Source organism: Vicugna pacos, chromosome 33 (assembly GCF_048564905.1).
Source record: "Vicugna pacos chromosome 33, VicPac4, whole genome shotgun sequence".
NCBI lineage: Eukaryota > Metazoa > Chordata > Mammalia > Artiodactyla > Camelidae > Vicugna > Vicugna pacos.
In genome coordinates this window covers 15,653,968-15,679,001 of record NC_133019.1, presented here as the reverse complement: position 1 = coordinate 15,679,001, position 25,034 = coordinate 15,653,968, and the positions used below count along the sequence as shown (strand labels likewise).

General features: G+C 41.2%; 1 protein-coding gene and 1 long non-coding RNA gene across 6 annotated transcripts in view; both read left to right on the top strand.

Annotated features, from left to right (window-relative positions):
* Window positions 1-25,034, top strand: part of NCAM1 (neural cell adhesion molecule 1) — a 294,609-nt gene that overhangs the window by 115,227 nt on the left and 154,348 nt on the right. The gene's annotated exons all lie outside the window — the stretch shown is intronic.
* LOC140691143 (uncharacterized) lies at window positions 21,536-22,152 on the top strand. The gene is made up of 2 exons (XR_012066643.1): window positions 21,536-21,640; window positions 22,041-22,152. It is a non-coding gene; the product is annotated as an uncharacterized lncRNA (long non-coding RNA).

Here is a 25,034-nt window from a genome sequence, read left to right as displayed (position 1 = left end):
GGTTCTTACGTACCATGGAACGCAGGTCTCCTTCCTCAGTATTTATTGCTCCTCTGCTGTGTACCTTATGATGTAGTTATCCTGATGTCTGCACGGCTATCCTGATGCTCTTAGAGAAGTGGTTAAGGGCACTGACTCAAGAACCAGGCCGCTCCGCCAAGTACCAGCTGTATATTATTGGTGACTTCACTGTATTACTGGTCCCTCAAGCTTACTGCTCTGTAGTGTGAGGATGACAAAAGTCATTTGGTAGTGTCCTTGTGAGAGAGAAGTAAATCAATCCATGCCAACCAGTTGGAGCAGTTGTGGCACACAGTGAGCCCTCAATAAATATGCTGTTATTATGGACGGCAGTCTGGCTAGCCGAGTCATCCTGGAGCCCTGATGGTGTCTGCACAGCTATGCACGTGTGACTGTGCTGAGAGGTTTACTAAACCCCGGACAAGATCCTGGGTATCAGCATGATTAAATTCTTAGGCTGACTACCAAGGGAAGCTATAGAAGTTCCATCCATAAAGGTTATTAAATGTGTCAATTGACAAAGGTTTGTCTTGACTGATACAGATGTTGGCCTGCCTGCAAACACAGCTGTACCAGGAGAAATCTGGGACAGTTCTGTGATTTCCTGTTGGGTGAGACCACCATTCTGTTAGCCCTAACCCCACAACGCCTGGGACTAGACTGCGTTTTTATGAGACTTGCTCAGGTGAGGCGCCGTGGCCACCGTGCCTTCCTTTTCTTTGCTTCCAGCTCTGCAGTTATCATTCATATTTGTTCCGTCGAGTGGTTGCCTAATAACACAGTCGTACTGAATGTAAAAGACGTGGACAGCATCATTGTTCTTCACACTTATTCCAGAGATTTCCCACCCAGTTTTCCTTTCTCCTCTTATGATCTTTGTGTTTAACTCGATGAATTGGGAATCTGGGTTAAGGTTTTCACAAACCTCTCTTCACCCAGCAGGAAACAGTCTGTCCTGGTGAACTCCCAGGGTGCTTCGTAGCTGCCTTACCACGTTTATTACAAGATGCATTTCCTGAGTTTATGTGTTTACTTGCTTTGTCTCCCGTTTGGTTATGAGGACCATTAGGGAAAGTCTCTCTTTCAGTCATCCTGCGGTGCCCGGCACGATGCTGTAAGGTTCTTAGGAAATATATTGAGTGGATACCTTTTGGGTTTCTGACTAGATTTATTCAGGCATAGATTTATTTCACTCAGCTCCCATATACCATACAGACAGATAATAGCTCACAGACGTTATGCCAGTCTCCCCGGTTATCTTCCTTCTGAGAGCTGGGGAAGCAGTTCTCCTGCAACTTAGCAAATTATACCTAACTTCTGTAAGCCACGTTAATACCAGTAACGGGGATGATGGAACACCTTGATCAGTGGTGATCGCTGAGTGCAGACAGATTCGTTTCTAGCACCAGATTCCACGTAACAACCCTCGTATTGCACTGACACTCATTATCAGGGAGAAAATCTGCTGTCAGTAGTGGGGTTACAGCACCCTGGGAGAGGAGTTGAGGGAAGATTTTCACAGCTGTAGCTGTAAAACCAGAAGGAGCAGGCAGTGCAGGGCTCTTGCCACTGGCAACCTAACAGATCCCATGAACTGAATGCTGGTTTTCCAGAACTGGGAATGTAGGGACACTTTTGGTGAACATTTGGTGATGAATGCTCTAAAAGGCACCTCTGACTTCTTGCCAATCTCCAGGTGACATTTACTAAGTTTGTGACTGATCAGTTTCTTCTTCAGTACATGTTTCATGGACCAGTTGACCTAAGTCAGGAAGGGCGGAGCAATCTGGTATTGAAGACTGAACAGTTCTTTCTTATGGAATGGAAATCGGAAATCATTGTTCAGATTCTCAGGAATGTCTCTTGCTTCTCAGTTCTTACTAACATCATTAGGGAAGATGGTGTTAACAGTCCATCCGTCACTGAGACGCATCCCTGTTTCTTTCTTATCTCTTTCCCAAGGGAAAGTGTAAGCTACACGTATGGATTCTGGCTATTTCCAACTTGGAAAGTTGAAAGAGGTGTGAACAGAGTAGTAGATTGGGAAAGCTTGCCGATTTCCAGCTTCTGGAAGAGCCTTTGTTAGGTAGATTAAAACAATAAAATTTGAAATGTTAAGTTCTCAGAAGATAAATCATAATCCCAATACAGTGTAAGGACAATAACAGTAAGGTTTTATGTTAGACTGTCTGAATAGTTTCTCTTCAATTTGCACAGGTAATTATAAATTGACTGTATTTTAGTCCACTTTATAGCAATACAGGGTATATAAATAATTAAAACATAGCAACCTTCCAGATTAGCCCAAGCCCAAAGACCATTTTTTTTTGCCTGAGACCACAGAATCTATTTTTCTAAGACTTATTAGACAAATACAAATTTTAACCAGAGAGAAAGCACATAATTTTATTTCAGCCTTTCTCTCCTGGAGATGTTTGTATTTCTGAAACAGATCAACTAAGTACATCCCTGGTGGTGCCTAGAGGCAGAAAGAATCATTTTTCAGATGCTGGAGGACTTCTGTGCAGTCCTTTGTAGCCAGAGCTGGCAGGTTATGGTTGTTAACTCCTGTGTCCTGGTCTTTCTCTTTATGTCACTATGTTCATAGCATTTGTGTTTTGAGCTAACAATGAAAAGACTGAAAGGCAGAAAACCCTAAAGAACACTCCACAGATGACCTAGGCTGACTTTTATTTTGTTTTTTTTTTTTTCCTTTTTTGGTTTAAGGTGGACTTTTGCATCCATAATTCTCTGTCTCCCCTGATTCACAGTGTTACCAAGTCCAAGTCCGTACTACTCACTGCATAACAGGCCAATAGATCAAAAGACCAGTTGTTGGGTCAAGGAATAGTGACTTTTTTTGGAGAGACAGCAGACCAAGAAGATGGTGGACTAGTGTCCCAGAGAACCATCTTACCCAAGTTAGAATTCAGACTTCTTTTACACTAAAAGATGAGAGGGTGTCGTTGGTCGTTGGAAACTTCTTGGTGTTGGAATCTTTTATCCTCGCACCTGTCGAGATGGTCAGGTCACGATGTTCTCATAAACCTCCAATGAGACAAATGTTATTCTCTGTTCTGCAACTTTTTATCTCTGCATGAATGGAAAAGTGCTACACCTTTAAAAGTCAGAGCCTTGAGAATGGGCTATCCTGTATATTTCAGGCTAGGCAACATTCTTAACTTCTAGAAAAATCAATAGAATACAAAGGTTAAAGTAAGAGAAACAGATCTAATATGGAGTCAGATTTGTTCTTCCCTATGATAATAGTTGCAGATCTTAGCAGTGTGTTACTCAGTCCCATTTGTCCATCCCTTTCTGTAGTTATCCACATATTAGCAAATCCATCAATGTTCTGCCTGATGTGTTGCTAACTCAAGGGTGCAAAACCCCCCATTTCATAGGAACTGCTGAACTGGACACCCCCGATAGGATGAGTATGAGGCATGAATAGCTCTCAATTTATTCTTCTTGATCACTTACAGGGCTTACAGTTCACTTTATTATCATTATAAATGGGTTTGTGTAAAAACCTCTGTGTATTGCTCTTTTGGCCTTTTGACAGAAGGCAGGTTAATTGAAGGAGCTCAATCTCTACACCTGCCATTGACCTGTGGAATGATGGAGGTCAAAGGACATGGCCTCTTAGCTTCTGACATCACAGTGTGTCCTCAGCATGACAACAGCCAGCCAGGTCGTCCTTCCATCCCGTCTGCTTTTCGGGTGTCATAGCAATTGCCTTCCACAGCATTGGAAAAGAAAACTGAACCCTAACTGCCTGAAAAAGTGATGCCTTTGTTCCCCATATTGTGACCAATTATTTTCACAAAATAAATGGTTCCGGAAGGGCACGATACATTGAAGAATCAGACTTGTGTGTTAGTCTTGTGTTTGTTTGGTTTTTTTGAAATTGCTTCATCAGAAATGAGCAAGTAGGCTTGAGGAGAGACGCACCATAAGCTTTAAACACTGACACTAAGTAGACTGAAACCCTGCCCTTAACTCCAAATCAGAGTAAAACGAGTAAGTCTCAAGGGAATGGTATTTACTCCTCAGTCAGTGGTAGGCAGATTAGAAGATAGGAATTGAGGGAGAATGGGAGCTAATCAATGGAATTTTATTATCTTTGGAGGAGTTGGAGGATACTGTTAATTATTTTTTGCTTTAGGCTAAGAAAACTGTAATTGGGACCGGTGTGTATTAAAACGTAAAGTTAGAAAAGCGGTTGAGAAATCAGAATGTGTTCTATCTACGCATTTTATTAAACCCCACATTTGGCTTAAACATTCTTAAGGCTTTGGGTTCTTCCTTTGAAAGTTTAAAAGATGGAGTTGATTTAGGGTTTTTAAAAAAAAATCAGTGCATAAAAGCTATTAATTAGGTCTGAGTTACTAAATGAGCAGTCATGGTTCAGGAGAGTGAAGCTTGGAAATACTGAGCCTCGTTCCTCGCTCTCCTGATTTTGGAGAGCCACGCCGTGCAGCGTCTGCAGAACCAGCCTGCTGGAAGAGTTTGGAAAAGTGAGAGTAACTGTGTGTTGGGGAGAGAAAGCAGAATGTTTCACAAAAAAGCAATGGCGAAGCATTTCAGAAGGGGGAGATGAAGACCCTGATAATGATCATCATAAAATGAAGAAAGTACAGTTTTCCCAAAGGAAGATTGCGGTACTTGCTGATCTGATTAACTGAACCAAAAAAACATAGCCAAGGATTTGGGTGCATTTTTCCTCCCAAAAATAACATGCAGAGTTCATTGTCTGTCGCTGTAAGGCTTAATTATAGACAGGAAAAGAAATAGATTTTTCAGTACAGCCAACTTAATATTATGCAGAGTGAAATGTAGATATTAGATTGATGAAAAGCATGTTTCCAAAATTTATGGGGCTTGAGTGCGCTGAATGTTGGAGGTTTTCTAACTGTCTGTAAATTGTGATTTTCCAATTGTTTTTGTTTCATAATCTCAACAAGTGGCTATGAGATGATGATTTTTAACTGTTCGTTCTGACCTCATTACGTTATGCTCTGTACACTGAGTTGATAAATTCAAAGACTCTTACGTTATGCTCTGTACACTGAGTTGATAAATTCAAAGGCTCTGATGGAAAAAAAAAACCCCACTACTGGTTGTGTGTTTTCGTTAACGTTCATGAGGACTTTGCCTTGCATGGATTATTACTTACAGTATTACTGACCCACGTTAATGGGATCAAGACCAATACATCTTCGGTAAAGGAGAAGTTTTGCATCACTGAACAATAAAGCAAGACAGCATAGTTTATGGAAAAGGAGATTTAGAACTACATAGCACATTATTTCACTTTCTGCAACGTAATTTGTAGTGTAATGCAGTGCATGAACTCTTGAACTTGTAGGGAATGTGTGACACACAGGCTAAGGAAGTAATGATGGGGGATGATTGCTGAGCCCTTTTCCTCCTCTTCTTCCCGACACAGATGCAGTGCTCAGTGGCCACGATGTCGTCACCCAGCTGGGAGTGTACTGGGGAAAAGTCCAGTCTGCTAGTTACATGTCTTGTGAATTGCATCCATAAATCCTAAACTCTGTATACAGCTCCAGGACACTAGCAGGAAAGGAGAAAAGGGAGTTTGGAATTAAAATTGGAAGCAATAATGAGAACTTCCATAGAAATTTAAATTATACTCAGTACCTGACTCCCCAAAAGTTATCACTTCGAGACATATTTTGGCTTATGTTCCATTTTGACTATGATTCATTCGTTTGTTCATTCATTCAACAGACACTCACTAAGCACCTAATGTGAATCAGGTATTGCTTTAGGCACTTGAAATAATCCGCAAAAGGAACAGCAAAGATTCCTTCCCTCAGACTCACATTCTAGTGGATATTAAAATGGACAGTACAGACAGTAAACATAATAAACAAATAAATTATATAATACTTCAGAAATCGATCACAGCTGTGGGAAAAGAAAGCACAGAACAGAATAAGAGCAATGTGCGTGGGGGTGGACAGTGTGGGGTAGTTGCCACAAGTTCGATTCCCTGGAAGATGGTCTATAATGATGCACTCCCCTCAGTCCACACCCACCACCAAACACACGCATACACAATGCAGCAGAAGTCTGTTGTAAGGTAAAAGCTAACTGCTTCTCAAAAAGGTTGAGTAACTGCCCCTGATCAAACAGTTGGTAAGAGAGAAATCTATTTACTCTCAAAGATTTCATCAGACCCCACTGCCTCTCAGCTCAGGAGGCCCATTTCGGTAGCTTTCTGCCCGGCGTATCTTGACCCAAATGGTTGATGGCAGGATGGCGGACTACAGATGTTTTATTGGACTCAGGCTTTTTCTAGGCTACTCAAGGCTCCAGTACCAGACCATAGTTCGTCACTGCAGTTACATCCTTGGGAATTGCAGCTTATAATAGCTGGAAATTAGACATGCATGAGAGGGTAAGAAGGCTAGGATGGAAATGTTAAGATGAGCAAAGTAGGTTGGAGGGCAGAGCTGCGTCAGAGGGTAGGGGAGATAATTACTTAACAAGAAAACTGTGTCCAGGGTTGGTACTGAGGACAGTACATAAGTCATGAATCATAAAGGAAGTCAAGTAACATGAATAGTAGATCGTTCAGGACTCAGGTGAGGTGTCTCATTCAAGCCCTGAATCCTATAAAGCGGTGGTTTTTTTCCTCCCCATTTTGCAGGTAAGTAAACTAAGATTTTAAAAGGTTAGATGGCTTGCCTGGCTAAAATTACAAAGGTGGGATGATTTAATACATTTTATTTATTTATTGGGATGAAAATTCAGACTTAGATTTTCTGGCTGTACAGCCTCCTCCTTTCCAGCACACCAGGGAGTGGGAAGATTAAAAGGGAAAGAAACTGAAGCAATACTGTGAGGCTGCTACTTTTCTTTATAAGGATTTCACTTCACAGGAGGGGAATCTAAGGGATGGGCAGCTAAACTGCGCTACCTAAAGCTACCCGCCTACCAAGAAGTGGAGTCAGGATTCAAATCTAGGCAGATCTCAGTCAGTTCGCAAATAAAATTGCAGTCATAGAGAAGTCTGTTTATGGTCTTTAAATTCTGAAGATAATTACCGGTTGGAGAGCTTGGAGGGTCAGGAAAGCCTGACTGTCTCCCCTCGACCCCGCCTGATCGTTCGTGGAGGAGTAAAAATTCAGAACGGTAGAGCCTAGGTGGAAAATGCTTTTCGTCTTAGACAAGTAAGTAATTACACTCGCTACTGGAAGAAAAGAGTGAGATTATATAACATCTCTTGTAACTGTCAGTAAAGAATCCCCTCTTTGTTTCTCGGCGGGAACTGGCCCCGGCCCACGATGGCCAGCTCCTGGAAAGTCCTAGTACAAAACTGCTAACTGCTGAAGTACGGAAAAGTTCAGTCCTGAAACACTCAACGTTGAAAGAGTAACAGCAGTCTTAGTTTGCAGAAAATGACTGTATGGAGAGCATTTTCTCGATTAAAATTTCCTCTTTATAAATACTTCCCCAGTTTTTGGAGCTGGCTTTAGCTTGTTAGTTGAATGACAAAATAAATCGGTAGCAGATGCAAAATACTTAGAGAATACCTGGTCCACCCAGATACCTTTCTGTAGACAGTTTCTGTGGCAGCCCTAACGTAGATCGTTAATAGTTGGTTCTTCAAGGAGCGCCCTGACTCCCACATGGAGGCCCCTTAGTTCTCGCCACCAGCAGGGAGCAGGACATTTGATGGAAAACAGGTCACCCACTGCTCCAACATCGCTTCTCCCTGGCATTGAGTTTAGCACAGAGAAGGCCCCCTTAGGGAAAGCTGGTTTCAGAGAAATACAGAAAAACCATCAAGCAGGCGTCGAAGAATCTTAGCTGTTTCACTGCAGCAGATAAGAGGGCCGACCATCTCTCTTGGTTTATCCTCAAACTTAGTTTCCGTGCTGGTCCTCCGCCCTCCCCCAGCCCCATAACCCTGATGCAGCTCCGTCCCGAAGGTCCTGCCCCCTGAGATGGATGGTCTGCCTCGGCACAGCTGGATGGAGAGTCCTTATTCTTCCCCGTCTCTTTGAACGTTTAAAGACACCCAGTCTTTTTCCTCTGGGTAGGAGCATTCGGAGCAGACTTTTATGGACGTGAGGCACTCGCATTCTGTAACCATCCGACACAGTCAGGTACACGGAAGTCATTCCGTTTCTGACTGGAGGGATTGTTTCACATCCTTTTAGTTAAAAGCAAATAAGCAGATGAATTGGAGCCAAGAGACAATTGTAAAGGGTCCTTTGCAGACCGGTGGGACGCCCGGGATGGCCTCCCGCCCAGATGGGCTGTGAAGTCATTACACCGTCCATGGGCCTCCTTCCCTCTGCAGCCTTTCAGCCCAGCGGGAGGCTGCTGAGCGCAGTGCTTCTCTGCAGGAGCCCCTCCCCACGCCACCCTATGCACAAAACACCTGCAAACTGCTGTAGTTGCCACTGCCTCTGGGGGGGCGATTGAGAATAGATAAGTGCTGTCATGCTGCTTTAAAACACAGGGAAAAACAGAGTTCCCTTAGGCACTAAAAACAACAGCTAGGAAAACAAAGGATGACTGGGGGAGGGGGCTTGAGGGCGCGACCATTCCCACAGCGGTTGACTCTGGCCTGTAGCCCAGCCTGGACCAACCAGGGAACTCGAACAAGGACAGCGGCAAGGGGAGAAAGGTTAAGTGGATTTGGATGTTAGCGTGGGGGACAGGCTCTATCATTTGGCACCACTGTGATCAGAGAGAGAAATCAGACGGATAGAAACCGTCACAGAGATGATGGCTTGCTTTGTCGGTATCTGCAGCTTTTGGGTGCTGTGTAAACCTCCACACCCGGCCCATCTTGTCCTCAGAGCTTGATCTGCATCGTTCCCTCTGTCTCTCTTGCTGTCTCGTAGATCAAATGGAGAGCTTTTCCACTCGCGGTGCTTTTGGAATCTTAATGCACAGGCGGGAGACCAGGGCTTTTGTGCCGTTTCGCCGCCACTGCTGCCCATCCCACCCCTCCTCCGGAGACAGGTTCTTTGAGGCCCACGTTTGGGTGACAGGTTTGTGCTTCCCAAGCACTGAGGGCCTGGCGCTGCCTGCGGTGGCCCACACTCGTGTTTGCTCCCCCTGTCTGGGCCCCACAGGCCCCTGTCCAGCTCACTCCACCTCGCCCGTGGCCGATAGGCTGGTAGCAGGCAGATCTGGGCCATTGGAGCAGGAATGAAGGGCAGGGAAATTTTTTCGTTGTTAGCTCTCACACAGCTCTGTCAGCTTTGGCCTAGTCTTTTTTAAGTCACGTTGACAAGAACATCCCTGGCACGCTTCCTAGATAAAGAGAAACGTGGAGGGAAATCTTTAATATTACATTACCTCAGTTTCACATGCAGAAAGCCATAGGTGTGTTTTTGTATGAGTGCTTTTATATAAAAGGAAAATAGTGTCTGGTTTTGAATGATTAAATCTAAGAATTAAAAAAAATACATTTTCTATTTCTCCGCGTCTTCGAGCTGCTAGGTTGCTTACAGTAAATGGGACCTTTGAAGTTTTGCAGGTAAGATTTCCTGACAACCCTGAGCACAGAAAGGGACTAAACTTTCGTACTCAGCTGGGGTCTTCTCCAAACCCAATAATTTTGTAAAAGGAGTGTGATTGGACAAGAACAGCAGAACTGTCCCTTCATAAATTAGTATTTGTCAAGTGTTCACGATAGATTTGTGCCGTGTCATTGATTGATTTCCCCTCCTCTTCCAGGAAAGTTAATCACCATATTCTCAGCATTTCTTTTTCCCTTCGTACCGTCCTCTGATATAGCACTCACTCTGCTATAATATAATTTTTTGTTTCTGTGCTTATCTTGCCCACAGACAGAGCATCCAAGTTCAGGGTTCTTATCCAGTTCACCCAGTTCCCAGCACAATGAAGGGCACTCAGTTGGTGCTGAGCAGATAAACAACTGCACAGTCCAGCGATTGCCTGGACATGGGGCCATTAACACGGGGAGCCTCCCGCTCCCGGGCCAACTCAGTCAAAGGACGTGGGCTCCTTCCCAGGAGTCCTGAAACATACTCGGGAGCCTGGGGCAGGAGAGGCGGGGACCACACTGAGCTGAGCATCTCAAAATCCCTTCCCACAGTCTGGAAAAGATCCAATTACTAGCGATAGCAAATGTTTTTCGAGTTATTTTTTCATTGAATCCTTACAACAATCTTTTGAGGCAGGCTTTGTTAATCTCATTTGGCAGATAAAGAAACTGAGTCTTAGAGATGTTAACATGAAGTGGGGAATCCGTTTGGTTGGCCTTGTGGGCGGGTGCCTGCGCTCTAGAACTAGACTGTCTTGGTTCACATCTGTGCCTTGCCATCTACTGACTGCGTGACCCTAAGCAAATTACTGTAATCTCTGCCTCAGTTTCCTTATCTGTAGAATGGCTAATAATATCTGTTTGAAAATAAATCTGTTGGAGGGGGAGGGTGTAGCTCAGTGGTAAAGCGCATGCTCAGCATGCACCAGGCCCCGGGTTCAATCCCCTGCACCTCCATTAGCAAATAAATAAATAAACCTAATTACCTGCCTCTCCAAAATGTAACTCACTTGTTTCATCTGCCCCCTGTTATTTGCCTGAATTACTTTAAAGCGAATCTCAGCATCTCGTAGTTCCACCCCATCCTTTAATTTAGTAGGTACCGCTGTGAAGACCGACATTTCCCCGTCAGCTGCAGAGTCATCGTCATGTCCAAAATTAACGGTCTCTCCTAATATCTGGTCCTCGTTTGTATCTCTGCCTCAGAACTGTCTTTTCACGGGTGCTTTTTGTTTTTCCAAGTGAGGATCCAGGTGGAGCTCAGATGTAAACACGAGCTCAGGCTCTGTCTCCTAGGGCCCTTCCACATCAGAGCAGACCCTTGCTTACTTTTTGATGGTTTTTACTCAACCATCGATGTGTTGAGCTTGTTACAACTGTCCTGTGGAAAGTCCCACTTTCTGGATTGGGCGCTTTGCTTCCCTCTAGTGTTATTTAACACTGACGAATGTTGAAAAGATACAGAATTAGCAGGGAAGTGGGAGTGGGAGGTGAGGGTTGAGCAGGTTGGAGTCTGAGGAAGGAAGCAGGGTAGCAGGAGAGATGGTGCCTGTTCTGGAGAGAGACGGAATGGCTGGCGAAAGCTATCAATGCCCTTCCACTTCTCTGTCCCAGAGAAAATCATTCTCTGTCCCCACAGAAAATATACTGCTGGATATTTTTTCTCAAGCATCATGTGTTTTAGTGTGTGTGTAAATGTATGTGTGTATGTATGTATGTGTGTGTGTGTGTACATACATGCATATATGTACATATGCCATATTTTGGAGGCACTAGGGGAAAAGTGTTGGTTAAGTCAGGAGACTTGGATTCCAGTCGGGACACTGCATTGGTGCCAATTCGCCTGGGACTCTGAGCATGTTTCTTATGCACTTTGACTCTCAAGTTTCCTTATCTGTGAAAATGTGTCCATTGGATTAGATCAATTCCCACGTCCCTTCCAGCTCGATGCTATTTCTGAATTTCTAAATATTTTGTTTGATTTTCTACCTGTTCCTCCCTGCCCCAGACTCTCAGTAGATCCCTGTTTAACTGACCTCACAGATTAGGAACTCCTGGGTCTGGGATTCAAAGCCCTCAGCCGACATGTGATTTACCGTTCCGCTGCTTCGTGTCTTCGGCCATTCTAACCCGGCCGCCAGAATGATGCCCTGTCCCCCAGAGGGATGCACGCAGCCTGCGCAGTTCTCCTCCCGGCTCTGCTCACAGCACTCCCTCTGCCTGGAACACCTTCATCTGGCTTTCCTATCACAAGTTCGTTTCAAAGCATGCCCTGCTTTTGGCAATCTCCCTTCCATGCCGCATCTTGCTTGCCAGGTGTTGAGCCCCTGCCCTGTGCCAACCCCAGCGCTTTACAAATATCGTATCTAATGCTCCAGTGGCAAGTCCCACAAGGTGTAGGACTTCTTATCCCCGTTTACAAGGGATCAAATTGAGTCTGCCAAGGTTAAGAAGTTTGCTGAGGATCCCACAGCCAGGAAGCCTCAGAGCTGGGATTTCAGCATGGTACACATGTCCAAATCCCAGCTTCTTTCTGCCCGTCCAAGCTGCAAGCCCCAGGGCATGTTGTAAATCTTTCTAATGCTCTCATCTAATGTTGTTTTCTGCTTTAGTGGAGTCGGCGTACTTTTATTGAGTATCTGCTGTGTGCCAGGCAGGTGCACAGGTACTAACTCATCTGAGGATGGGTTCTGTGTCTTACTTACTGTATTCTGTCCAGAACTTAATTGAGAGATGGAGCCCAAAGTGTAAATTCAGTAAATGTTGAGTTCAGCTGACCTAGCTAGTATAAAAAGCGATCATCAAATTAGGATCAACAAACATATCCTCCCGTTAGCGGAATTATCTGGTTCCAGGTCCCACGACTGCCAGTCTCCCTGGGAGCTGTTAGAATCTCTACTTGTCCTTTGTTGAAACTGACTAAGGAATGCACTGGACTTGATTTCACTCTTTGTCCCTAAGTCTAGTAGCTGTATTTTCAAGAATACATTTTAGATAGTTGTTAGTGAAAACAGTCAAGTGGTTCTTTAAAGGACAGGAGGCACGTATGTCAAAATAAATGTACTTGTCATTCATGGACATTTATTTTGAAATAAAGACCTAAAATCACAGTGGGATCACTGTCATCATCAAGATGCATTTAAGCTGAACTTGTTTAAACTTCTAATAAATGTACAAAAGTTACGTGGGCAAGAAAAAAAAACTATAGAGAATTTATTTAGCTCCTGTTTCGGGGACAATGAGACTTTCCACATATTGAATATTTCAGATAGCTGAAACTTACTGTACCAAGGGCCAAAGCCTTTCTATTTTTAGCATCATTGGTGAAAACATTTCTTTTTTTATTGAAATATAGTTCATCTACAATATTACATAAGCTACAGATGTACAATACAGTGATTCACAATGTTAAGGGTTCTACTCTATTTATAGTTATTATAAAATGTTGGCTATAGCCCTTGTACAGTAAATACATCTTTGTAGCTTATTTTATACATTATAGTTTGTACCTCATAATCTTCTGTATCACCCCTCCCTCTTTCCTCTCCCTACTTGTAACCACTAGTTTGCCCTGTGTATGAGTCTGCTTAGTTTTTGTTTTAGTCATTACTTTGCTGTATTTTTTAGGTTCCACATAGAAGTGATGGTATACAGTATTTGCCTTGCTCTGTCTGACTTCCTTCACTCAGCATAATACCTTCAAAGTCCGTCCATGCTGTTGCAAATGGCAAAATTTCATTCTTTTTTACGGTTGAATAGTATTCCATTGTATATACATATCTCACAACTTCTTTATCCAGTCCTCTGTTGATGGACACTTAGGTGGCTTCCATATCTTGGCTACTGCAAATAATGCTGCTATGAACATTGGGGTGCATGTTATCTTTTCAAATTAAGTGCTTTTGGTTTTTTTGGATACATACCCAGGAGTGGAATTGATGGGTCATATGGGAGTTCTGTTTTTAGTTTGTTGAGGAACCTCCATACTGTTTTCCCCAGCGGCTGCACTAGTTTACATTCCCACCAACAGCACACCAGTGTACTAGGGTTCCCTTATCTCCATATCCTCGCCAACATTTGTTATTTGTGTTCTTTTTGATGACAGCCACTCTGATAGGTGCGAGATGATATCTCATCGTGGTTTTGCTTTGCATTCTCCTGATGATTAGGGATGTTGAGAATCTTTTCATGTGCTTATTGGCCATCTGCATCATTTTATCTTTGGGAAAATGTGTGTTTTTTTAATCAGGTTGTTTGTTTCTGATTTTTTTTTGATATTGAAGTGTATGAGCTGTTTATATATATTGGTTATTAACCCCTTATCAGTCCTATCACTTGCAAATATTTTCTCCCATTTAGAAGGTTGTCTTTTCCTTTTGTTGATGGTTTCCTTCGCTTTGCGAAAGCTTCTAAATTTAATTAGGTGCCATTTGTTTATTTTTGCTTTTGTTTCCTTTACTTTAGGAGACAGATCCAAAAAAAAAAATATTGCTACAATTTATGTCAAAGAATGTTCTGCCTGAAAACATTTCTTAAACAAATATACGAGAGCAAAATCTTCCGAAATTTATGCCATGGAATTTACTCAGCAAATTCATGTAGTAGACACTAGGTGTGTACTAAGTGCCAAATATTGCTCTAGGTTCCAAGGATGTAGCCGTGAACAAAATAAGGTGCTGGTCTCATGGAGCTTTGTTCTAGTGGACGGGACATGCATTCAGCAAGTAAGCAAATAAATGAGGAAAATTATATCAGATACAGTGATCAGGGCTATGAAGGAACCACAACAGGATGCTAAGATAGGGACAGTCTTCAGGGATGAGGAGAGGGGTAGGGAGGCCCCTATGAATAGGCTGGTCAGGTAGGGCTTCCCTGAGGAGGTGACGTTGGATCTGAGACCAGGCTAACGACAGTCATTTGAAGAACTGGAGTAGAGAGAAGGGCCTGAGGTGAAAGGGGATGTAATGTGTCCAGTGTGAGTGAGTTTGTTGAGTTTGGAAGGCTCACGGGACTTTCAAGAATATACACCGGCAGGCAGTTGGGCATGGAAGTCAGGAGCATGGGAAAATGATGACAAAGGAGATAAGGACTGGACAGTCATCAGCTCCCTGGAGATAATTAAAGCAATTAAACAGGACCATTATTTAGAAGAACCATTGTGGAAAACATGCCCTGTGACAGTGATAAATGCCTACAGGGCATGTTTCTGTGCCCATTACAGATATGAACTCATGTAATCCTCAAAACAACACGAGAAGGTAGGCGCTATTATCTTCCTCCCATTTTGCGATGAGAAAACTGAGCACCTAAAGAGTATAAAACAAATATTTGAAGACAGAAAGGGAGAAATTGACAATAATACAATAATAGTAGGGGAATTTATGAGCCCACTTACATCAATGAATAGATCATTTAGACAGAAAATCAATAAGGAAACATCAGCCTTGAAAGACACATTAGACCAAACAGACCTTATACGTACATACACACACACATATATATCCAAACATGTATATCTGTATCTGCTTCTATCCCAAAGCAGCAGAATACACATTCTTCTCAAGTACAGTTGGAACATTCTCCATAGAAGATCATATGTCAGGCCACAAAACTCCGTAATTTAAGAAGACTGAAATCTTATCAAGCATCCTTTTCGACCACATGATATAACACTAGAAATCAGTTAAAAGAAGAAAACTGGACAAATCACAAATATGTGCAAATTAAAACTGACCAAGAAATGAGTCGATGTTTAAGTCAAGGAAGAAGTCAAAAAATATGTTGAAAATGAAACTACAACCTAACAAAATCTATGAGATGCAGCAAAAGCAATTCTAGAGAGAAGTTTATAGTGATACAAGCATACCTCAGAAAACAAGAAGAATCTCAAATAAACATAGTAATCTTACACCTAAAAAGAAGAGCTGATGAAACACAAAATTAGCGGAAGGAAAGAAATAACAAAGATCAGAGTAGAAATAAGTGGAGACTAAAAAGACAATAGAAAAGACCAGTGAACCTAAACTGGTGATTTGACAGACTTTTAGCTCACCAGGTAAAAGGAGAGAGTGCGCAAATAAATAAAACCAGAACTGGAAGAGAAATTACAGCGTTACCATGGAAACTCAAAGGACCGTGAGACCACTAGGAGCAGTTATGCACCAACAGATTGGACAACCCTGAAGGAATGGATAAATTTGTAGAAACATACAATCTTTCACGATAGACTCTTGAAGAATTAGTAGATCTGAATAGACAGATTACTAGCAAGGAGATGAAATCATTCATCAAAAACTTCTCAGAAAACGAAGATCCAAGACCAGATTCTACTAAGCATTTAAAGAAGATTTGACTTCTCAGACTTTTCCCAAAAATTGAAGAGGAGAGAATGATTCCAAACTCATTTTATGAGGCCGGCAATATCCTGATACCAAAACCAGACAGGGACACTACAAGCAAAGAAAATTATAGGCCCAAAGTCCTGATAAACATAGATGCAAAAATCCTGAACAGAAAACTTTAAACTGAATTCAATAACACATTAAAAGGATTATACACAATGATCAGGTGGAATTTACTCCAGAATGCAAGGATCATTCGACATCTTCAGATCAATCAGTGTTATGCAACACATTAACAAAATGAAGGACAAAAATCTTGATTATCTCAATAGATGCAGAAAAAGCATTTTACAAAATTCAACATCCATTTATGATTAAAAAAAAAACTCTCAACAAAGTGAGCAAAGAGGGAACATACCTCAACATCATAAAGGCCATATATGACAAGCCCACCGCCAACATCGTACTCGGTGGTGAAAAACAGAAGGTTTTCCTCTAAGGTCAAGAACAAGGCAAGGATGCCCAGTTTTATTCAGCATAGTATTGGGAGTCCTAGCCAAAGCACTTAGGCAAGGAAAAGAAAGAAAAGGCATTCAAACTGGAAAGGAAGAAGTAAACCTGTCTCTATTTGTGGATGACATGATTTTATATGTAGAAAACCCTAAAGACTCCAAAAAAGTTAAAACTAATAAATGAATTCAGTAAGGTTGCAGGGCACAAAGTCAACATACAAAAATCAGTTGTGTTTCTAAACACTAATAATGAACTTTCAGAAAGAGAAATTAAGAAAACAATTCCATTTACAGTTGAATCAAAAGAATAAAATTTAACCAGAGGTAAAAGAACTGTGCACTGAAGACTATAAGACATTGATGAAAGAAATTGAAGAAGACAGGAATAAATGGAAAAATATCCTGTGCTCATAGATTGGAAGAACTAATATTTTTTAAATGTCCATATTACCCAAAGCAATCTACGGATTCAGTGCACTCCCTATCAAAAGACCCTGAACAGCCAAAGCAATTTTGAGAAAAAATAACAAAGCTGGTGGCATCACTGTTCCTGATTTCAAACTATATTACAAAACTATAGTAATTGAAACAACATGGTATTGGCATAAAAACACATAGATCAGTGAAACAGAATGGAGAAATAAACCCAATTTTACAGTCAACTAATCTTCAACAAGGGAGGCAAACATATACGATGGGGAAAGGAAGTTTCTTTAATAAATGGTGTGTTGGTAAAACTGGACAGCTACATGCAAAAGAATGAAACTAGATTACTATCTTACTCCATACACAAAAAATTAATTCAAAATAGATTAGAGACTTGAATGTAAGACCTGAAACCATAAAACTTCCAGAAGAAAACATAGGGAGTAAGCTTCTTGGCATTGGTCTTGGCACAGATTTTTGGATCTGACTCCAAAAGGAAAAATAAACAAGTGGGGCTACCTCAGAGTAAAAACCTTCTGCCCAACAAAGGAGACCATCAGCAAAATGAAAGAGCAACCTCCTGAATGGGAGACAATGCTTGCAGGTTATATATCTAATAAGGGGTTAATATCCAAAATATATAAATAATTCATACAACTTAACAACAGAAAAACGAACAACCCAATTTTAGAAAGGGCAGAAGATCTGAATAGATCTTTTTTCCAAAGAAGACATACAGATGGCCGACAGGCACATAAGAAGATGCTCAATATCACTAAACAGGGAAATGCAAGTCAAAACCACAGTGAGCTATCACATCACATCTGTCAGAACAGCTTATCAAAAAGACAAATAACAAGTGTTAGTGAGGATGTGAAGAAAAGGGAACTGTTGGGGGCGTGTAAATTGGTGCAGCCACTATGAAAAACAGTATGGAGATTCCTCAGAAAATTAAAAAATAGAGCCACCGTTTGATCCAGCAGTTCCACTCCTGGGTATTTATCTGAAGAAAATGAAAACACTGCTTTGAAAAGATATATTCACCCCTATGTTCATTGCTGTATTGTTTCTAATCACTAAGATGTAGAAGCAACTTACGTGTCCATCGATGGATGAATGGATAAAGAAGATGTGGTGTATATAATATACAATGCAATACCCTCAGCCATAAAAAGAATGAAATGTTGCCATTTCCAACAACATGGGTAGACCTTGAGGGTATTATGCCAAGTGGAATAAGTCAGACAGAGAAAGACAAACACCGTATGATCTTACTTACATGTGGAATCTAAAAAACAAAGCAAAAGAATAAACAAGACAAAACTCATAAATACAGAGAACAGAATGGTGGTTGCCAAGGGGGGAGGGTGGTTGGGGGTGGGAGAGATGGATGAAGTGGGTCAAGAGGTACCAAGTTCCAGTTATAAAATAAATAAGTCACAGAGATGTGATGTACAGCATGGTGACTACTGTCAATACTGTCGCAGTGCATATTTGAAAGTTGCCAAGAGAGTACATCTTAAAAGTTCTCATCATAAGGAAAAAAAATTTTCTAATTTCATATGGTGATGGGTGGTGGGTGACTAGACTTACTGTGGTGATCATTTCATAGTGTATACAGATATCAGATCGTTACATTGTACACTTGAAACTGATAAAATGTTATGTGTCAATTATACCTCAATTTAAAAAAAGAAGAAAGAATATTGTGATAGGTTGACATGAATTTTCCCAAAATAAATTTATTTAGTGGCACTCAGAAGCAAACCTAAGTAGCTTGGTTGTGGAATCCATGATTTTAACTACTATATTATGCTGCCTCATGGACTGTCCATCAAGAGAGGATAAATAAGACCTTGGGGAAATGTGGAAGAGAGTATTAGAAAGCATAATGAGACTTGGAAGGGTGTTAAGCAATAAATTCATTGTCTGCTGTGAAGTGGGTGGGGCGCCCCCGTTTGATTTGTTTCTCTTGAGTTTATTACTGTGTGGTTGCAGATAACTATTGTTCTGTCACATTCACCATATGCTTTCCTGGACCAGTAGCTAGAATAAATTAATTCTGTTTATAATAACCTCTTCAGCTGATTAACAGAGAGTGTGAATGAACAAACAAATAAACAAACCAGAAAAGCAGAAAGGAATTGAAAAAGATGAGCTGCAGAAGAAGCAAATGGCCACCCAAACCCAGATCAACAGAGTGAAAGGACTAGGCTCCCTGGCTGCTTACAGGACAATTGCTTCAGGTGATTTTTATTTTTAGAGAACAGAGGGGTCATCTGAAGTCCTGTCCATGCAGAAATCCCACCGACTCATCAACCAGAACACCATCCCCACCTCAATATGCCTCTGGTGCCTGGTAGAAGCCATCACCCAGCCGTGCCCTTTTCTGTCATTTCAGTCTCTAAGCGCATCCTGGGGTGTTGCCATGGCAACTCTAACATGGCTTCCCTATGCCTTCTGGTCCTTTACACTGCTTCCAGGTGTTAAAAGGGATGTGTTAAAAGAGATCACTTCCTCCTTTTCTGTCTCTTGTGTCCTAAGAAGTAAATCTGATTGTATTCAAATTAGTAAGATCCAGCTTAGGTTGTGCCTGGAGGAGTGAGCCTGCTCTTTCTTGGGAGATTTAAGGAAAGACTTACCAGGTTTGCCTTTGACTTGGAAATTGCTCAGTACCTAGTGCCATCATTGCACCCTGGTGGACTTACCTACTTCTAGAGTATTCTTCGGTGACCATCCCAGAGTTCCTATGGTCTCTGCTCTCATAGCAATGACAGAATATTTGAATAATTATTAAGAGCTTTAAAGTGAATTATGAAACAGCCAGCAGATTCTTTCATAATGGCTTGAATCCTCATGTTAGTTGTGACCTTGATTTTAACGGCATTGTTATTTTCCTTCGTTACTTTAATACTCCACCTTCCACATTTAATTTCGCTTCCCTATGATCCGTTCTAAATTACGGTTGCATTGTGTATTGCTCCTTAATTATGAATCCTAGCGTTACACATCTCCTGTTTCCTATGTATCAGAAAAAGTAAAATTCTTTTGGGAAAAAGAATGTGATTGAAACTTTAGGAACGCATTTAATAATGAAGTAATCATAGTTAATACCTTTGGGTGCTTATAACCTGCCAGCCCATTAGTGTATTAATTCATTTAGTTTCCCACAGTCTACTCTTTGAGATCATTTTCCACATTGAGAAACTGAGGCACAGAGGGTTCTGTAACCTAATAAATTTGGATTTGCTGTTTTCTTGGGACATACTTCTTAAATAATTTGTATGTATTATTTTATAACATGAATAAGCTGATTTTCAAACACGGGACATCTCTCCTTTGTTTGCCCATATTAGCCTGTTCACATGGTGTTCTGTTAGTCTTGTCTACAAATTGATTAAGAACACTGGTATATTTGCTTTCATTTTCCTCTAAGTATAGATTAAGACCTGATAAAAAAAATGAAAGGAAATGTGGTTATTTCCTAATTCTTCGAATTCATTGTTCAGATAAACTACCCTTGTATAATGTTGGAAATAGTAATTGCATTTCTTTTTTTAGTCCTGTGAAAAAGTCCCTTATTAATATTATTCCCTCTGTATTAATTTTTAGGTTTTTTTCCCATGAACTATTCATTGTAAATGTAAAGGGATTGTCTTAAAGAAAAATAGGAGATTGTAATCCACATGAGGGCACACCTAGGCGCACGGGTTCCCACACCACACTGTGTGCTCTTAGAAGCATGGGTGACCTGTGACAGGGCCAAAGGAAGTTGGACCATTTCAGTCCATATGAAACCGGAAATCAAATTTGCTGCAGGCAGTGAGATGAGGCCTGGATGTCTTCAGTCAGCATCATTTCTGGCCCAAATACTAGTCTTGTGAGCCCCTCAGCTGGTGGGGAGACTAGAGGTTATATTAATCCAAGCCACAGTCAGATTGGAAACTGCCGATGGGATGACTGGTCTGTGGGCATGTTGCTACACCATCTGGGCTTCCCGTAGATTCCCCAGCCATCTGTGCCTCTCTGCAACGTGGTATTTACTTATTTACTTTGAATGATTAAAAAAATTTAAAAAAAAGAACTGAAGAGTTTAAACACAAGCAAATTTTGATTAAAAATTAGACCATCATTCTTTTGTTGGACGTAAGTAAGCCACTAAAAGCAAACCACATATTAGCAGTTTCATGAGGAAGGTGAAAAGTGCAGCTAAGCTTTCTGGAGCAAAATCTTTAAGACAAGTTCAGCTATTAAAAGTCTTTTAAGTCCTATTCCAGAATTTGAAAGCATTTATAATCTTGTATTTTGGCTATTTTCTTGATTCCTTCTTAAACACAGACATATGTCTCCATGATTATTAGACACAGAATAAACTGGGTGATTTTTAGATGATGGAATTTGGTTACGGACATTTTTCTGCATGTTATTTTTGAATTAGGCAGAAAGACCCAGTGCATCTCATTCTTTGATCAGCACAAGAGAGGGTTAAGGAAACCGGAGGACGCAGGGAGTGGTTGATTAACACATCCAGTTAATGGAACTTTGACATCATAACACTTTGGGCTATTGTCAGCGAGCTTGCCAGGTTCCAATTTCTATTCATTAGTTATTCCGTTTCCCTGGTTGCTTCCCTCCTCCGCCTTCACACAAGGGTGACATTAGTAAAGGGTGGATTAAAATGGCGTCTAAACTGATAAGAAATAGTTATCTAGTGTTCCTGGATGTGTTTGTTACTTGGAAAAAGTTTCAGGCTAAATGGAGTGAAGAAGATTTGAAATGTAAATGGATTCCTTGTCCCTTTTGTAGATAATTGTACTAAATGCTAATTTGTGGGCAGCTAATGTGTTCTTGTGTTCACTGATAAGCTGTGTTGCTTGAAACAAATTTATAAAAGGAGACAAGTCCTTTGTCGGCAGAAATGCTCCACCCGGTAAACTTGGTGTATCTGACTTACTTTGTGTTTCTTGGAGCAGGGATCCCATCTAAGTTACCTCCCTCCACAAATGCACCCCCTCCCGACCCACCCACCCAGGGACAACGGGTGGTTCAGAACCTACTCTTTCTTGAGATCCATTTGAGAGATTTGCAGTGAAATGTACTCTTTGGCTGGGTTAGACAAAGGGTCTGCAAACTCTGTCTTTAAAAAAGGCATGATAATCATTCATTTTGCCTTTGCAGGACGTCTCGTCTCAGCCACAACTACTCAACCCCGCCTTTGTAGCTCGAAGATGACCTGATACAACACGTAAATGCAGGGGTGTGTTTCAATAAAACTTTATTTATAGCCACACTGAAATTGGATTTTCCTGTCAGTTTCATATGTCATAGAATATTCTTCTTTTGACTCTCTTCTAATCATTCAAATATATTTTTCCAATAATTGAATTTTCTTTGGTAGCTCGAGGGCCTTACAGAAAAAAAGGCAGCTAGCAGATCTGGCTACCGCTGGGGCAGGCTCTTCTTTTGTCCTGTGTGTGGCCGTTTCCTCTTCTGATCTCTTTTCTTTTCAGCTCTCTGAACACAAACCCAGTACAGTCCCCAGTATCTTCTGGTGGTGGGTTCTGAGACCGCAGTGGGGGCCTCAACCAGGGTTTGGTTTGACTTGATTTTGTTTCCTGTGGGGATGGGAGGAGGGACGGGCAATCTTCTTTTGTTTGTAGGAGCGAGAACAGCAACAGTGATTTATGCTGCGCCACTAAAAGGCCTGTCTAGTCACACAGACTCTGATGCTGCTTCTGTGGTTTCCTTTTTTTTTTTAATTACAAGAAATTCAGATGCTCTGATTTCACTAATGGAAACAACCACGATGACACACGTGTGGAACAGCATCTTCGATTTGTGACTTTTGAATTCCTTTAGGAAAAATGCAGATCCAGTTGTAGAAATGACAACAGGGGTTGGCTGCAGGATTCTTGGCTCCTGGCCGCCTTTCAGCTTGGTCGAAGTCCCTTTCGAATGAGAACAAAGCTGGACGGGGGTAATTGCTCATTGTCTGCAGGCGCTAGTTAGCAAACCACCTCTGCTAATTCGGAGGATGCAAACATTCCTTTGTCCTCTGTAGCCTCATAATTACTGATCTTTTGAACCTCCAGTTTTGGACTAAATTGAGTCTCACGCACTTGAATTCTCTAATATTATTTTACTTGAGGGTGAAGAAGTTAATGTCTAATCTCTGACTGGCCCTTCAGACACTGGGAAAACCTGCCTTTGATATTTAATCGACATAGAAATCAAGTGCACTTTAACTGTGTAGGTTCTTTCCTAGGACTATTTTAGTAAAATAGATTGAGTTACAGTTTTATTAACTTATGTGTTTACTTGAATGAGTTCTTTCCATTTGGATGAGATGACGTGTCACAGTGGGAGGAAACCGTTCATAAAAATCTGATTTGCATATTGACCGGATTCGGTCATTAGTGAGAATTACAGTTGGAGGTCATTTTCATCCCCAACAGCATTTTCTGTAAAAGAAGGTCATTAGGGTCTGGCTCAAACATCTCTCCACTTCACAATGCAGGAAATGATGAGGTTTGAGGACTGTGGGTCCAGTGGGCACATTTTGCTCACACTTGGGATGTGCCATGAGCTTGCAGGACATGTGATCTCAGTCACACTGTGACATTTCTTCCTTCCCCAAAGATTGTGATTTTCATTAAAAACGAGATGCTTGACGTGTAACCGTGCACAAACTTGTGCACAATGTCCATAGCCGCATAACTCACGATAGTCAAAAGGTGGAAATGAACCAAACTTCCAACTGATGAATGTATAAATAAAAAGGTGTACCTTCCATCAACTAATACAAAGGTGAACATTCATACAGTGGAAGATTATTTGTCCATAAAAAGAAACAAAGTACTGATGTACTGCTGCCTCACAGATGACCCTTGAAAACATTATGCTAAGTGAAAGAAGCCAGTTACAAAGACTGCATATTATCGATTTCATTGGTATGAAATGTCCATAATAGGCAAATCGATACAGGTAGAAAATTGATTAGCGGTTGTTAGGGTCTAGGGAGACAGAAGAGGGAGTGACAGCCACTGGGTACATTTTAGGGATGATAAAAATGTTCTAAAATTAGACAGTGGTAATGGTTGCACAATTCCTCTATGAATATACTAAAAACCACTGAACTTTAGAAGGCTGAATTATTTGGTATCTGAATTATAACTCAGTAAAGCTGTTATAATAATGATGCATTTGAAAAATAAGAAAAGTATGTGTTAACATAACTTCGTCATCCCTGAAAACTACCTAGTTTCTTCAGAGTTACACAGCTTGCATAACTATAATAAAAATCTAATAATTTTAATAGGTTGTAAGGTATTTATTTACTTATTTGGCTGATTGGTGCAGTCTTTCCCACAGAGAGAAAAAGATTATCTGAAAAAAAACTAAATCCCCTCCCATCGATGACAAATTGAGTTTTTTCTTCTGTATATTGTGATTTCAGTTATTTCTAAATATTCACAGGTACCATTTTATCAGATGAGGACTTTATGGTTGTAAAGCACTCAAACAAAAAAAAAAAGTATTTGGACAGAGATCTAGATTTTTTCCCCCATAACAACAAACATCTTAACTCTGAAAACTTCTGCATGCATGGCTTCATGGTCAAAATGTGGTTGGTCAAAGTTGGTGGTTGGTACAAATTTGGCCTCTGGGGAGTCTAAAAGTTGATATAATAAAATGGGCAGCTCAGTGGGATACCCTACCCATGAAGGCTCCCAGACTTAATAAGTGGGAAAAAAAAAAGTTCAGATGTCTCCTATCCTGGTTTTCTTTTTTTCATGACAGCTGAAGATAAAATGTCCTTTAACCCAAATATTATCATCTGGTATATCTGCCTTGGGAGAGACAAAACAAAGATCAGGTGGTCCGCATGTCTGAAGTACTTTTTTAGCTGAAATACAAAAGGACATTGTGGCTTAAAATAAACAGACCCATGGCTCTTGGAATGGAAAGAATGCTCTCTAGGTCCACTAAGGGGATTATTACAGCAGAAGCAGCAGTTTGTGGCAGGAGAAATTATTCAGAAGATGGCTGTGTCTGCAATTGTGGGACACTCCAGCTGCACACGTTGGAACTGGTAATAGACCAGTCACTAGCCCATCTGTTTCTAAAAAAGTCCAAAGAGAATGTAAAAACGGCAGGCAGCGAAGCGGCAGT